At 46.4% G+C, this 17239-nt stretch overlaps 1 protein-coding gene across 1 annotated transcript in view; it reads left to right on the top strand.

Moving 5' to 3' along the window:
• Positions 1-17239, top strand: part of Gabbr2 (gamma-aminobutyric acid type B receptor subunit 2) — a 339742-nt gene that overhangs the window by 129801 nt on the left and 192702 nt on the right. The window lies entirely within an intron of this gene.

The raw sequence follows: 17239 nt of genomic DNA, 5'->3' as shown, positions 1-17239 counted from the left end.
CCACAGGGAGATGAATATAGATTTTAATCCAGCCCAGCCATGAACTTGGGGCTGAGCCTGGGCAAGTTCTTCTTTCTGGTCCTGAAAATATGATATGAAGAGTAGGAGGAGCCCAAGATGTCACATAGATGAATGGAGCTCGTGGCATTGTTTCCTCTTTCTGTGCCAATGCAGACATAACTAGCCGATTATGGCACACTCACTCTTTGCTTCCTTAACCTCCGTCCCTCAGCAGAAAAGCAGCCCACTGCACAAGTTTATTTACTGTGCTTGGAGTGAGGAGTTATTTATGGTTAGCATGGAGAATAGCGGGCTCCTAGTTAGATTTGAGTTGAGGTAAGGGGTTTACTTAGCATGAGAATGTCCGCATATTGCTGAAACTGGCGTTCCTATCTGTGAGGCTGCTTCTGTTATTTCTCTCTGCCACTGCCTTTCCCTAGATAAACCCACTCTCTCTTCAAGTTTCTTCTATATTGCCCATCTCTGGTGCATAGGTAAAAGTCAGGTTCACTCTACAACCGTTTAGTTTGACATTAAGACTTGGTGGGTAGAGGATTTTTCTGTTTTGCTTTGCTTTGTTTTTTGAGGTCTCTGTGTTCTGGTCACACTCCTCCATGAGACTCGAACCCTGGGCTTCCCAGGTTTTGTCACAATATCCCACTTGTATTATGAGCTTGTGTATTTTTTTTTCAATTAAAAGAACTTATTGTTTTATTTTAATGCCTTGAATGGTGGAAGCACATAATTTACCCACATGAGAACGTAAAGTAGTCAAAGGGGAAAATGGTCATAAGTATGTAGAGCTGACCCCATTGTTTACCTGGATTTGCGGGGTGCCTAGTCACCTACAATACAACTGACTGGTTCTGTTCTCCTGTGGACTGGAGGAATCTCTCCCACCTTGGAAGATGATGCCTGGTCATCTTCTTGATGACCTCCCATGACAAGAAACTCAATACTTTGTGAGATTTTGATTCCTTCTTGAATCCTTTATTGTCGGTGTTACTTTTTCACATTGATCTGAACAAGCTCCTCTGAAAAGCTTTTATTGACTCTACCTTCAGCTCTGGGGCACACACATACACACATACACATACACATACACACACACACACACACACACACACACACATGCATGCATGCCCACACACGTGCACACAAAGAGACATACATACAAATATACACACTCACACATAGACCACACAAACACACATAGAAACATACATAAATACACACAAAAAGAGACACATAGACATAAACATATACACACAGACATACACGTACACACACACATGTATGCCCACATGGGAGCACACAAATACACACAGAGACATGCACACAAATATACACACTCACACATAGAGATACCACACAAACACACATGAAACACACATAAATATACATAGAGAGACACAAACATATAAGCATACACACACATACACACACATAAATTACACACACAAATACACAGAGAGACACACATAAATACACACTCACATGCATTCAAACACACACGCATAAATATGCACACACCCACTCACACTCAAATACACACAGAGACATACACTCACTCACACATACACTCAAACACACAAAGAGACATGCACATAAATACACACACTCACACAGAACAGACACACACATATGCACGCAGACACAAACACACACAAATGCAGAGACACATACAGAGATATAAACAAACACCCACAGACACACATTTGCTCCCTTTGAATTCACTTTGTCACCACGTGTTTGAAGATTAATTGCTGTTGGAAAAGAATATTCTTGGTGTGGTACAAGGAAGTTCATGAGCAAAGGGAACGTAACCCAGCAAGGGAACTTCTTTCTGCAAAGAGGCCATGCCAGGACCCACGCCAGGCCAGCGAGGCACTGGGTCGGGAGGTTTGCTTAGTTTTTATTTTAACCCAAGTAGTGACTGTGTCTCATGGGCGCCCCACCTCATCATAATCTAATGTGATTGGCTAATCCATGGTCTGCACAGAGAAGAAGGGGATGAGACAGAGTCAAGTCTCAGGAGTGTCCAGAGGTCGGGTGAACAGTCACACACCTGGAGCCATCTTTGATAGGGAAAGCTGTTTCTCACATCATGATTGATGTGCTTGTCTCCTGCGGTCTATCAAGGTAGTAAGGGTGCACTGCACTGCACTGTCACATGGTAAAGCTACCTGGTGGGCTTGGGTTGAGGGCGCCCTTGTCCCGTCCATGAAGTTTGAGTTCACCCCTGGAAGCTTCTTCACAGGGAATGAGCACCTCGCCATCTCCTCCGGGAAGTAGGTGTGCACATGGGGTGAGAAAGGGGGCCTGATGCGGTAGACAAGATGGCATCCGGCAGACAGGCGGCCTGTGGTCCTGTGGGCCTCAAAGCCCTCACTCTCTTCTGTAGCACAAAGAATTCCTCCCTGTAGAACTCTACCCATCCAACCTACCCCTTGATCTCAGTCCTACAAAGTTAAGGGAGGACCAGGCCGCTGACTTCGCCCTGTGGAGGCTGAGGCCTGGTAGGTGTCTGTGGGCTGGAGGCTGAGAGCCCACAGCAGGGCTCAGTAACTCTTGCAGCCCCACCCCCACCCAGGGATCCAGTCCCAGCCCCACAGCATGACTTCTCCATTCACAGGAAGTGTTGAGTCTCTTCTCTTGATTCAACCACCTCTCTGGGAAGTGACAAGAAGCAGGCCTCTGCAGCCTGGAGTTTTTCTGTAGAGACTCCACCGCTGGCCTGTGGGAGGGGCTGGGCTCACAGGACCTTTAGATGGCACTTTCTTTTGGAGCCTAGGAGTAGCTGGGCCTGGACTGTCAAATGCCCAATGACCCCTGACCCGTAGTCCTTCTGAGGGCTCTGGATTAGTGTCTCATCCTCCTCAGAACTATTCCTCCATAAGAATGTGGCGCTTTGAGCCAATCTCAAAGAGCTAGGCCCAGCCTCTTGCTCCATGGCTGCATTCTGTGTGAGTTTCTGTCCAGCAGAAAATACAGAAGTATTTTTCCTCTCCTCCACTGGGAATCCTTGGAGACCCCATAGGGCATGAAAAGTGTTGGCCTGACTACCCCTCACTGCTCAGTGCCCTACTGAGTAACGGTGGGAGCAGCAGCAGGAAAGCAGGGAGGACTCCCTGGAGGAGGTGTCAGTGAGTGGGTCTTGTCAGATGTGTAGGAGCTTGTCTAAAGAGCTGGAAGGACAAGGTGCATTCATGGAGACTGGCGGCACTGCATCCTTTCCTACTGAAGAATCAAGCTGACCCCCCCACACACACATACACACACACCTCTCTCCCACGGCTGTGATTTCCACCTATTGACTAATTAGAGGTGCTGAAGTGACAGGAGGAGGTACGATTTCTGCAGCGTGGTAATTAAAAGGTATCGGCTTCCCGGCTGTGATCACACAAGAATTCGGTTCCCCCTAAAGACATAGGCTAAGAGCAGAGTGTAGAGGAGTCTAGGGAGCTGAGAGACCTCCAATGCAATTTGTTAATTTCCTGAGTTTGTCACCTGCACAGCTGTGAGGGAAATAGAACACTTTACCAGAAGTTTCGGGGAGAATTAAAGACATACATTCTAATTGTACACAATTAGCAGAGCCATATAATCATTATTATTTTTGTAATTAATCCACCTTTTTTCCATCGCGAGGCTAGGATTTGGAAAGGCTGATTAAGAACTGTGTCTGCCTAGTTGGGGGAGAGCGGGGAAGGTCAGTGACTTACACACCGATAGGAGACAGTGCCTCACTCGCTAGCTGTACCCATGGACCGTCATGTCTGGAAGCCGGGATTTACCAAGGCCATCTGCAGCTGAAGCTGCTGCTGTTGTGACTCTCGTCGTGTTTCTGAAACAGGACCTTGCTCGCCCTGTTTCTAGAGGTCCCCAAAAGGGGAGGTCACTTGTCCCAAGCTGCAAGTGACAGAAAGCAGCACCCGGACCCGGCCTGCATGCCTGGAACTCAGTCTTTCTGCGCACCAGCCGGCTCTGGTGCGCCTCTGTTGTTCCCCAAAGCCTCCATTTTCCTTTTTATTGAAACGAACTTAAAGAGTTGAAGAAAGCTCTATTTGTTTTGTGATCTTATTTACATAAAACAAAGGTAAAATGTCAGAGAAAACGAGGGAAATTTTAAGGACCTCAGAATGTCGCAGAGCAGGACGGTTCTTAAAGAGCTAGAAGTAAATTACTTTGCTGTTCACTGTCTATAAATAAATTAAAGCTAATTCTTAAAGCAGGCGACAGGCAATTGGTCTCATTATTAAACATTAAAATATTGTGCACTCGGGAATGTAGTTTCTGCTTGACAGTTAAGTGTGAATGAGTGTGTGTGTGTGTGAGTGTGTGTGTGTATGTGTGTGTGTGTGTGTGTGTGTGTGTGTGTGTGTGTGTGTGTGTGTGAGCGTGTGTGTGTGTGTGTGTGTGTGTGTGAGTGTGTGTGTGTGTGTGTGGGTGTATGTGTGTGTGAGTGTGTGTGTGTGAGTGTGTGTGTGTGTGTGTGTGTGTATGGTGTGTGGGTGTGTGTGTGTGTGTGTGTGTGTGTGTGTGAGTGTGTGTGTGTGGGTGTGTGTGTGTGTATATGTGAGTGTGGTGTGTGTGTGTATATGTGGTGTGGTGTGTGTGTGTGTGTGTGTGTGTGTGTGTGTGTCCCCCGCATGTATTTATGTGCTGGAGGCCAGAGTTTGATATTGGGCATCTTCCTCAATCTCTCTCTGCCTTATTTTTTGAGAGAGGATTTCTCACAGAGCCTGCAGCTCACCAATTGGCTAGACTGGGCCGTTAGCTGCAGGAACCCTCAAGTCTCTACCTACCCAGAGTCCTGGTCACTGCTGTGTGTCACATCCCTTTCTTTTGCGTAGGTTCTGGTGACCTGAACTCAGGTCCTCACGCAGGCACAGCAGGCATTTACTCACTGGGATACCTCCTCAGTCCAACAGGAAAAGTTTAAAAAGTACTTAGCACGTTTGGGAATAGTGCCAGACACCTTGAATTCCAGCAGTCCGGAGGCAGGTGGATCTCTGTGAGTCAGAGGCCAGCCTAGTCTACAAAGTGAGTTCCAAGACAGCCAGAGCTACATAAAGAGTCCCTGAAAAACAAAACAACCCCCAAACAAAAACATATGCATATATACACATATGCGTGTACTTGTAAAGTACAACATGTTATGATTACAATCTCTCCATCCTCAACGCCTCTCCAATTCCCTTCTCACCCAAATCCACACCTTTGCTCTCTCTCTTTCTCTCATTTGAATACAAGCACCTATGTATACGTTTGTGTATGTGTATATGCATAGATATTAATAAGATGAAAAACAATTGGACATAGAATGAAATGAAGAAAAAAAAGCCCTGAAAGGTAATTAATTAATTAATTAATTAATTAAATGCCCTGACAAAGCATTCTAAGACAATGACATCAAAAAGATGTCATTGAGTTTATTGTGTGTTTGCTGTCTGCTGCTGGGCCTGCGTCTGTCTGTGAGAGTAGTCTGTATTCCTAGTGCGACTCCATTAGAGAAAACTAAGTTTTCCTTTGTGAGCAGTTATCAGTTGGAGATAGCGTCTAGGTTAGGGATGGGGCTTGTGTCCAATTCCCCCCACCCTTAGCACTGGGACCCCATCTGGCCTAGACCTGTGCAGGCTCTGTGCAGGCTGCCTCTGTGTCTGTGAGTTCACATGCATCTTGGTCGTACTGTGTTTGCAAGGCCGTGTTTCCTCTGAGTCTCCCATCTCCTCTGGCTCTACAGTACGTCTCCCTCCTCTTCCACAGGGTCCCCTGAGCCCTGCGGGAGAGACTCGATGGAGACATCCCCTTTAGAACTGAGTGCTGCAAAGTCTCTCACTCTCACTGTGTTGGTGGCTGCAGGTATCACCCAGTAACGAGGACGCAGCTCTGATAATGGCTGAGTCAGACATTGATCTAGAAGACTGAGAGAACAGAAAGTTGTGAGAAATCATTTCGTGGTTTCATCCCTTTAACAGAGCAGTAGCATTCAGATTTCCCCTAAGGATCGTGGCTGGTCTAGCCTCAAATTCTTGCTCTCCCAAGCACTATCAAGAATGGGTTCCGTCTCATGGAGTGGGCCGCAAACCCAATCAGATTCTGGTTAACAACTCTACAAGCTTTGTACCACTGCTACCCTAGTGATTCTGCAGCTCATCGTGGTGGATCGAAGGGCTCGTGCGTGGCTGGGTTAACGCTTACCTTGCTCCTCTGTAGACTGCAGCGTCCCTTCCAGTATCATGAACACCAGTCAGTAGGGTGTAGACCCAGGGAGGCACCAGCTCGACTGTTCCACGGTGGTGACTTTTATAGGCTTTGTCTTCAGTAATAGGCCTTACCCTCAGTTTGTAGAGAGGAAACAGTAACCTGGTGGTTTGGAGGTTTCCATGGGGCCCCTTAAGAGTCTTTCTCGTTAGAAAACGGTGGAGAGCTGGGGAGATTACTCAGTGGCAGAGTGGTTGCCTAACATGTATGAGGCCCTGGGTTCAATTCCAGGAGAAGAAAATAAAAGTACATATAAAATGTCTGTTTCCTGCCACTGAATTGAAACGTGCACAGAGCATTGGTGCTGTGCCACATTTTCTAAGGAAATCCCATTCCCTTCCTTAAGCTGCACAGTGAGTCCTCATCTCCCGTGCAGAGGCCTCCCTGCAAAGCATCCTGGTACACAAGAGGAAGAACCACAGTCTTAGTTTTTATTGGATATTTTTTATTTACATTTCAAATGTTATCCCCTTTCCAGGTTTTCCGTCCATAAACCCCCCACCCCTCCCCCTCCCCCTTCTTCTTTGACGGTGTTCCCCTCCCCAACCACTCACCCTTCCTGCCTCCCCGCCCCCACATTCCCCTACACTGGAGGGTCCAGCCTTGGCAGGACCAAGGGCTTCTCCTCCCATCAGTGCCCAACAAGGCCATCCTCTGCTACATATACAGCTGGAGCCATAGGTCCATCCATGTGTACTCTCTGGATGGTGGTTTAGTCCCGGGAAGCTCTGGTTGGTTGGCATTGTTGTTCTTATGGGGTTGCAAGCCCCTTCAGCTCCTTCAATCCTTTCTCTAACTCTTCCAATGGGGACCCCGTTCTCAGTTCAATGGTTTGCTGCTAGCATTCACCTCTGTATTTGTCATACTCTGGCTGAGTCTCTCAGGAGACAGCTGAAGAATCATATTCTAAGAACAAAAGTACAGAGCCCTGGTCCAGCCCCTGGTGACACGTGGCTTTCTCTAAGTCAACTCTCCAATCTTCTGTTTTGCCATCTATAAAACCAGAGGGTCTGAGTCACTTCTACCTAGACTGTGAAATTTGTGAAGATCAAAATTAGACTAAAGGGAGTGTGGGGAGATTGTCCAGTCAGTTAAGAGCTGGCTATATGGGGAATGAGTCAGAGTTCGATCCCCTGTGCCTATAGGAAAGTTATACCAAGCTCATGTCCATAACCCAGAGTCGGGGTGGAGGGAGACAGCTGGACCCTTGGGGCTTGCTGGCCAGCCAGCCCCACTGAGTCAGTACTACAGGTTCAGTGGGAACCCTTGTCTCATACAGTGAGGAAATTAATCAGGAAAGGCACTTGACATTAGCCTCTGACCTCCCCCACTCCACCAGGCACATGTGTTCACATGACCCTGCATGTGTGCACACGCACATGAACACACAACAATTATGAAGAAGAAAATGTATTGGGGGATGTTTTTGGGGAGTAGCATGGCAGTCTGTGAGGTGAGTCTGTGGGGAACTGTCCAGTTTCTCTCCCTGCTCCGCTTTGCTGAGTGACCACGTGCAAATGGCGGAGCCCCTGTGAACTCAGTCTTCTCACCCAAAGACTTCAGTGTGCATTTGCAGCTGCCTCCCAGGGTTGCCCTGCACTTTCAGTGAGAGTGCACATCCAGTCCTTCCTGTGTGCCTTCTCCTTCCTCGTACGGGGGGAACTCCAAGGAATCAAAGCATCTAAATGCAATGCCCAGCCTTACCACTCTTCACCGCTGCTTCTCAAGCCTGTTTCTCCAAGAGGAAACAAAGACAGCAGTGCCTCTCCTGCCTCCCTTTCTAATTGTTCTGAGTTCCCACAGGGTGGGGGTGGGTAGGGGGTAGGGCATGGGAAGGAATGGCTATGAAGGTGAGAGGCTTATGTTGAATGGTCGTTCGTATCTTATTGACGAAAAACGCAACCCCATTAGCAGGCAGGAGGAATGTGGCTCCCCAGGTGTCTGTAGCCCAGGCCATTTCCGACTCAGATTTAATACATGTGCATGGTACCCCAAAGGCCTCTGTGGGAACCTGGCCTCAAGCAGAAAGCACCAGCATGCCAGACATTCATTCTCCCTCATTAACTCGGGGACACTTTGCAGCCACTCTGTACCACATGAATCTCACGACATTGAAATTGAAGCACTTAGTTTCCAAACAGCCTTGGCCCTGGGCTCGAGGGCAGCCGTGGCCTGGCACAGCCCCTAAGTGGCCCTGAGTTCCCAGTGCACACGCCCGGTGTCTTTGTACGGATTCTGGCACCAGCCACAAACACTGTTTTGTCAGAAGCTCCCTGAGAAAGTTGTGGTGCATTCAGTGTGGCTGAAAGGGACCCAGGATGACAAACACCTCCCTCATTTAATTACAGACACAGTCAGCAAACCCACTGCAGAAGATTAAAACCTAACAGAGAAAAGAGCAAGTCTCCAACATTCCTCCCCTCCCACCTGGCACAAGTTGCCTCCCAAGCTCTTAGCAACCATGGCCACCCCTGCTGACCCCAACCCCTAGGGACGGTTTATATCTGCAGAAGAGCTCAGCACAAGTGCCCCAGACCAGGTAAAAAAAAGAATTGCATTCAGACAAGAATCGTCAGTGGCTTGGAATCTAATAAAGTTAGTGAGGTTGGGAGATGTATTTATCCACAGGAGTAAGGTGCAAGGCAATTGTCTAACTAAATCAGATTTTAAAAAAGAACCACCCTCCCCCTCCAAACCACAAGCTCCTTCATCATTTCCTTTCGCTGCTGGAGGAAGAACCGTAAGTCTAAGGTTGCCAGGAACCTTTGAAAGCTCTGGTCCAGCCATAATTTCAGAGATGAGAAAGGCAGTAACTTCTCCAGTCCAGTGATTCGCCCTTCTGGCCTCGGGAGGGGAGCTCCAGTCTTCTGCTTTCTTAAGTGTCCTTCAGGGCCCCTCACTCTCCACTTCTGCCTCCATTCGGGGCCTCACTGCTAACACAGTGACCAGCTCCGCGCGCAGACCCTAAACTCTTGAGAGGCATTCTACTGCCAGACAGCTCCCCCTGGACAGAACACTCCCAGCCTTCTTCTATGCCACTCTGTTAGTTATATATGCCCCAGAGTTTACCAGAGCGACCCACACCCTCTGTGGAAACTTCTGTAGCTGAGAGATAAACTCTGCTCTAAGTAACCCTAGAAATGTTATCTCCACCAAGTTCTGTCACATCTCCAGGAAAGGACGAGCCCTCGATGCTCGCCTCAAGGCTCAAGGCTCTATGTTGGGCTGCAGAAAAAGAACCCAGTAACATCAGACCAGCTCCACATCTTGCTTCCCCACCTTGTGTGGTTTATGTCACATGGGCATGGCATCGCCATTTGGACAATACCTGCTACTTCTAAAGCAGGGCCGTGCATTCCAGATGCAGCTCATTAGGGGAGACAGCACGTGACAATTTATTTGATGTCTACTTGCATTTACCTGGGAATATTCCTTAGGAACTTAAGGGGCAAGGATTAGAGAAGCTTTTGGTGCCTAACTGATGCTCGTCTTGTAATGATCTACAGTAGTAAGGTGACATCATTGTCTACACTCGCTATCTAATTTTCCTTTTTTTTTCTTTTTTTTTTTTTTTCGGAGCTGGGGACCGAACCCAGGGCCTTGTGCTTGCTAGGCAAGCGCTCTACCACTGAGCTAAATCCCCAACCCCTGATATCTAATTTTCTATTCCTCTGGATCAACCTAGAATATTAAGTTCCCATCATGCACTGCTGCAAGGATTTGTTTTTTTCCAGACCATAAAAATTCCACTTCCCAGAATGCAGTACCCTCTCTCCAACACTTTTCTAGGTGTTTATTATCTGTTTGAATTCAGAAGGACATGTGACAATGAAGAGAAAAAGCCATTTAGTTACCTGGTGTTGGGCAGTTTGACGTAGAGAAACCATGTTTCAATTTCCTGACTATGTAACTGAGGCTGTCTCTAACCCAGATCATAGGGAAGAGAGAAACGCTTGCTGATCTTCAGGGTGATTGTTACTTTATGAGGCAAGTTTTGGATTTCCTTAATCCAGATCAAACTATTTTGAGGTTTAGTGATGCTTTCTAATGACCAGAATGGCAACAAGTCCTGAAGTCCCCAACTCTGGTGTGTAGCACTCTCTCTCTCTCTCTCTCTCTCTCTCTCTCTCTCTCTCTCTCTCTCTCTCTGTATGTATGTATGTATGTATGTATGTATGTATGTATGTATGTATGTATGTATTTATGCCTGGATGTGTGTATGTACTTGTATAATGTGTCCATCTGTCTGTATTTGTGTATGTGTATGTATGTCTGTGTGTGTGTGTTCTCTCCCATGTCTTCATGGTTTGGAGAAAGTTGGGAACTTTAGAGGGATCTGTTTGCCAAATACAGCCTCCCATCCCCCGCACCTCTTCCAAGCTTGCTACTTAAGTGTCTACCTGGCTGGAGCAGTGGCAGATCCTCCTAGAATCCCAGCATCAAGACTTCAATTTGCACAGTAGTGTGCCACAGAGTAGCCGCTGTGAAGCCAGAGCAAAGGCAAGGCTTCAGACTGCAGGACCATGCTGTTCCTGTCCAGATCCCACAAAACACTGCAGGTGTGGACACTATAGTGTCCCCAGCTTTCTGTGCCAAGTGCTCCCAGGTGATCACCCAGCTGGTCCCCAGGACGGCTGCACAAGGTGGGCACCACTATTATGCTCTGTGCTCATCAGTTGGGGAGGGGAGATTTAGAGGCTCAGACTCTGCCAGCAAACAGGTCAGTGGTCACCAGAGACTGTGGCAAGGATGACACAGCCGTATCACCAGAAAATAGTAAAAGTTAATATGCACGGACTCTGTAATAAGACTATAGGTTAAGTCAATCAGCACATGGGAGGCTGGGGTGAGAGGATCAAGAGTTCAAGGCCAGTGTCATCCTGTATCACAAACAAATAAAATACAGATAGAATAAAAGGAGAAACTCTTCCACCACGTAGAAGACAAGGACCACAAGAGGAAATAGAACAGATAAGGATTTAGAGACTAAAGAGATGGTCAGATGACTATGTGTTCCAGATGAAAGAAAGGGATATAGATGGATATTATATGAGGCAGACATGTGACATATATGCTATATACATAAATATATATGCACATAACACACATAATATATAATAGAATTATGGTGCACAAAAACTATATACAATATAAAATACTTAAATATAGCATATTTATTTTGTATTTGTATGTTTTGAAGACTTCAAAGTATCAACTGAAGAATTTCTTATATCCCACACCAAACTGAGAATGCCACACCCAGAAAATGTTTAAATTCCAAGACAAAAAAAAAAACCTTTCAGGCCCACAAGCAAAGAAAGCCAGGCACCTACAAGGGAAGAGTGATCAGGTTTGCCCCAGCTTCCTTCTCTGCACCACTCTGCACTTGCAAAGAGAGGTCATTGGCCAAGAACTTTCTACCTTGTGCCAAGGCAGCAGAGGGTTAAGCCAGGTCAGCAAGGTTACAACCTCTTCCTTTCTTCAGGATATCAAAAGGTGCTCCTTCAGGCTGGTACCTGGGGCAGGGTAAATTCATACAACCAGAAAAGCGATGAAAACAGCTGGGCTCTAAAGGGAACCCCAGAAAATGAAGTGGAACGTAAGAAGAGCAAGAGGGGCAATGAGACAAGGAATGCAGGGTCAAGTGCTTATTGTTAAGTAATTCTTATTAAGTAATAAATGTATATGTTTATTCATCTAGCCACATGGTGCTTCCTGGAAGCATCTGTCTGCTTGTCTATCTGCCTGTCTGCCTGCCTGTCTGTCTGTCTGTCTGTCTGTCTGCCTGTCTGTCCATCTGTCCATCTGTCTGTCTGCCTATCTTTCTGTCTGTCTATCTGCCCATCTATCTATCTGTCTGTCTTTCTGTGTGCCCATCTATCTGCCTGTCTGTTCACCTGTCTCTGTCTATCACCTATCTGTGTGATCTACATAGGTAGATATAATAATCTTGGTAAAGTATAAATAAAAGGAGCTCAAAGCCGTGATGGGCAAGTGTGAGCCGTAAGTTAATAGGGGCAATGCTATTACTATCAAGTGAGATGCAGCACAAGGAGCAGTAAATGACAGAGGTTTATTTTGCCTTCATAAATATTTCAGTTCTCGGTGCTGTCCGTGAATATCTATTAAGTACCTGCTGTTCACACTAGGCAAGGCTACGCATGGCTGAAAAATAAAGACACAATTGTGATGAACGCTTATGCTCAGAACAACATAAATTCAAAGGCAACAGAGCCAGACCTGCTGAAATGCACGAGCCGCTCGGAGACAAAAGAGGAAAGTGTAACAGCCTCTCGGCCTCTGATAGAGCAAGTAAACAAAGGCACGAAGCACACGATAGTAACGTAATTAGGTGGCTGTATCTATTATGCATTAGTAGGCTAATAAAGAATTCCATAGCTTACATCTAGAGATTGAATCATTTTCCCAGCCTCTGTGGAACTTTTACAAAAGTTGATTCTATAAAAGGCCGCCAAACCAGATTTCCACAAGCTCCCAAACCAGGTACTGTACCGGCCAAATCCTCAAAACAGTTGCAGCCAAACTAGATGAAACAAAACTGTAAATTAAAAATTTAAAATCCTCTCTCCAATAAGTCTGGGGTTTGGGATTCGTTGGAAGCTTCCATAACAGACTGTTCAGAAACTAATTTGGTTGTGTGAAATAAGGCAGGGGGCCCGGAAGTGTAGGCCTTCAAGTCAGGATGCTAATCCGGGAACCCTGGTATTGCCAGATGCTAGGGAAGGCCCGGAGACCACCCAGGAGCAGATGGGCAACATGGGGCCCAGAATGAACACTGGTATTGGAAGGCCTTTGGACCTGAGCTCCTTGGCTTTGATGGATGGCTCAGGATTATATCATTTCTGTCAAACAATCTGCTTCTTCATGACCGTGGTACGGAGTCTGTCTATCTGGGGTTCTCGGCCCTCCCTGGGCATCCTCTTTCCAGTCTTTTAAAGGCTTATTTATTTATTCATTCATTCATTCATTCATTCATTCATTTATTTATTTATTTATTTATTTATTTATTATGTTTAAATTTTTTGCCTGTGGGTGTTTTGCCAGTATGTATGTGTGTGCACATGTGTGCAGTACCTGTGGAGATCATAAGAGGGCATCAGAACTCTGGAACTGCTGTTACAAGTATGTGTGGGTGCTGGGAATCCAATCCCTCTGCAAGAGCAACACATGCTTTTAATCGCTGAGCCATCTCTACAGCAGCCCCCTACCCCCAAACCCCACCAAGTTTTAAATACTACTACTGCTAAGCCTCTGCCCAGAAAGTCTGACTTAGTTGGTTTGAACCAAGTTGCTCAGTGAACAGCCAGGATAAAGAACCACAAAGGTGATTTCTCAGACTTGCTCAGATCTGAAATCCTGTGGAACTATGAGACACCTACAGCCTTCTCGTGGAAGAAAGTTTAGGAGACTAAAGCCCGAGAAACAGTAAAGCAATCTAATCAAAGTATGTATTATCTCAAATGGTGCAGAAAATGTCATCGCCAGTTAATATTTTGCACCCAACATGATTTAGACCTGGGGCAGATATTGTATTCCAAGCCCATTGTAAACACAATGGACCATTTATTCACTGAACAGTAACCACTGTAATTACCTACAGGGCAAACATATGAGGTTGTTCGAGCAACAATTAATTGTGGACCTGGAACTAATGGGACACTAACGGGAAAGCATCAGCGGGAGCACAAATCAGAGAATCACGTCAGAAAACTGGTATTTCCCAAAGTGTAGCAGACACGCATCTGGGGGATGCCGTGGGCATCTGCAGTGCCCCAGGTCTGAGATAGTCACACCCAGACTTCTCTAATAGCTTCTTAGCTGGTGAGAGGAGGAGGCTTACCACAGTGTTCTAATCTTAAAAGCTGTGAGCACTACGTTGAACAAGACCGGACACAGCTGCTGTTTCTTGTGGTCCCTGTGGGACCCTGTGTCAATGTGTCACTCGCAAGCAGATATACAGATCTTGCTTGGAATCTGATAAAGCCCTGGATTCTTGTTTTGTTTTGTTTCTTCAGGAAAAAAATGTTTGCCTCTGTGTGTACTGAAATACCCATGCAAATCTTTCCTGCACTGTTTGGAAGGGTCCGTGGACAGCCGGGTCCTCTCGGTCCTCACTGCTAAGTCCAGCCTCTCCCAGTGCAGAGAGTCTCACTGCCTCTCCTGCCAGGCTTTCAGTGTGGTCAGCACAGAGAATTAGGAGGCTTCCATGTGTCTAACTGGAATTCCACTCCATGTAGATTCTTCCCTCTGGCTGTGAGTCTTCCTACAATTTTAAAAATAGCCATATATCCTTTATCAATCTAGGATCTCCTATATCAATCTAGGAACATCTTTGGGACTGACTTAGTCATGGTTTCTATTGCTGTGAGGAGACACCATGTCCGTGACAAGTTTTATAAAGGAAAACATTTCGTAGGAGTGGCTTACAGTTTGGAGGCTTACAGTTTAGTTCATTGTCATCGTGGTGGCTAACATGGCAACATGCAGGCAGACATAGTGCCGGAGAGGTAGCTGAGAGATCTACATCTGGATCACAAGCAGCAAGGAGAAAGAGAGAAAGGGGGGGGAGAGAGAGAGAGAGAGAGAGAGAGAGAGAGAGAGAGAGAGAGAGAGAGAGAGAGAGAGAGAGAGGCTGGACCTGAAGCTTCTGAGACCTCAAAGCCCACCCCCAGTGATTCACTTCCTTCAACACAGACAAGCCTACTTCAACAAGGCCATGCCTCCTAATAGTGCCACTCCCTGTGACCATGATTCAAATCCATAAGCCTATTGTGGCCATTCCTATTCACACCCCTGGAGACCTTAGAAGTTTGTTTCTCCAGGGGCTAACTCCACATAGAGACCACTGGGTTATCGCATAATCGCCTCCAATGGGTAGGGTCTATGGGTGCTGCAGACTGGATGCAGGACAACCAGGGGCCTTAGGGAGTAGCTGTGTGCTCTCTGCTCCAGACCACAGAAGGACAGATCTCCACCGCCTGCCCTGGGAAACCCTATGGAAGGTTAGTAAAGGCAGCAGTGAAGAAGACTTTATATCATAGCTCGTGGGTCCTGGCTGTTGTCTTTTGGGGCGCTGGACTGGGCCCACAGAGTTAGTGCTGCTGCTGCAGCACATGAAGACACAGAGGAAGCTATCAGCGGCGAGCAAGCTGGCTTCAGCCTTCCCTCTCTGTATCAAAGAGTAAAAGAAACAAAAAGAGGAGAGAAGGAAGGAAGGAAGGAAGGAAAAGAGGGAGCATCTATACAGAAATTCTCTCAGAGTAGAAGAGTCCTTTCTAAGTAGTGCACAAAGTCTAAAAAAGTAAATGGGGAAAAAAAGAATTTCGAACATGGCTCAAAATTTTTTCCTTTAAGAAACTTAATAGTACATTTGTGTATGTGTGCACTGTGTTTATGTGCATGTGTGTACATTGTGTGTGTACGTGGTCATGTGTGTGTGTATGCAAGTGTATGTATGTGTGTTTGCACGTGTTTATATTGTGTATGTGCATGTGTGTGTATGTGTGTACGTGTTTGCTTTGTGTGTGTGTGCGAGTGTGTGTGCACACGCGTGTACACAGGCACATGTATGTACAGGATTAGGAGTTCTCTGTCTCTAGCACGTGGGTCCTAGGGATGGAGCTTTGTCCAGCTTGGTGGCAAGCACCTCTACCCACTGAGCTACCTCACTGCTTCAACCCCGTTTCTATGTGGTAAAAGACTACACATGACACCAAAAGACAAAGCACAAACTATTCGTAAATGGAAAGTTAGGGGCCTCCACCACTTCCTTGATCTTTTACAGACAAAGAAGGTTAAGAGTCAGATTGGGAAAGGGACAAAGCTACCTCCATCCAGAGAGGAGCTCTAGGTTGTTCTCAGACCTTGGAGGAGGCACAGCCTCTGTCCCCCGGAGATGAATGCAAATGAGAAGTGCAGTCAGAAGCTGCTTCTCCCTCCTCTCCCTGCCAGGATCAAAAAGGTTCCTGCTTCCCTCTGTGGGTGGGGCTGAGGGGAGGAGAGCAGAGATCAGAGGGAGCCTTAGGAAGCGGTGACATTTAAGCTGGACAGATAATTAAAATCCAATTTAACAACTTACTGGCACTTAAAAGGAAACAAAGAAATGATACAGGGGAGGATGGACAGATTGACTGCCGGGTGTAAATTAAAATACCACGTGTAAGGACAAACAACATGAGGCTTGCGGCCACCATGGCAGCCTGAGTGTGAAGGCTATACATTTTAAATGACGCCTTTACAATCAATTTAAAAGGACCGGCATCTTACTCAGCGACGAAGGCATGCGAAGGCACTTCCTAAAATAGGACCCACTCCTGAGGAGCCTCCTGTGGAAAAAGGCCCGATAGTATATGTAACCATGAGTGTAACGGATCCCATTTCTGTGATAGCGCATTATAAAATTACATAGAAAAATTGATGCATATTCCCTGCTGACAAGATTGTGGTGAGATTGGACCTCTAATTATCTCTGACTAGCATATATGCAAAGTGGATGGAATCTTTTTAAATTATTTAAATTTGAAGATATTAAAGGTTCCCAGACTTTTTTTTTTCTTTTTTCTTTTTGATACAGAACATCAGATAGCCCAGGCTGGTCTCAGAGTCATTTTGAAGCTGAGGATAGCCTTGAACTTTAGATCCTCCACCTCCTGGGTACAAGTATGACAGGCATTTATGCTTGCTGGGGGTACAAGCTACAGCTTCACGGCGGCCAGGCAAGCATTCTACTGGTGGGGTCATGTGTCTAGGTCATTACGTAAAAACATTTACACCACCGACTATCTCGTGGGATATATTCTCAAATATAGAGGGGGAATCACTATGCACCAAGACGCCCACGTGACAATGACAACCAATGCAGCAAACAGCACTACCAATTAAACCTTTTTCATGTCCCCAAATTAAAGTTGACCCCCAAAAAGCTGGTGTGTTCCTATGCTAGACGACGATA

This window comes from Rattus rattus, chromosome 1 (genome assembly GCF_011064425.1).
Source record: "Rattus rattus isolate New Zealand chromosome 1, Rrattus_CSIRO_v1, whole genome shotgun sequence".
Lineage (NCBI taxonomy): Eukaryota > Metazoa > Chordata > Mammalia > Rodentia > Muridae > Rattus > Rattus rattus.
The sequence above is the reverse complement of the archived record's forward strand: the minus strand, read 5'-3'. Positions and strand labels throughout refer to the sequence as shown.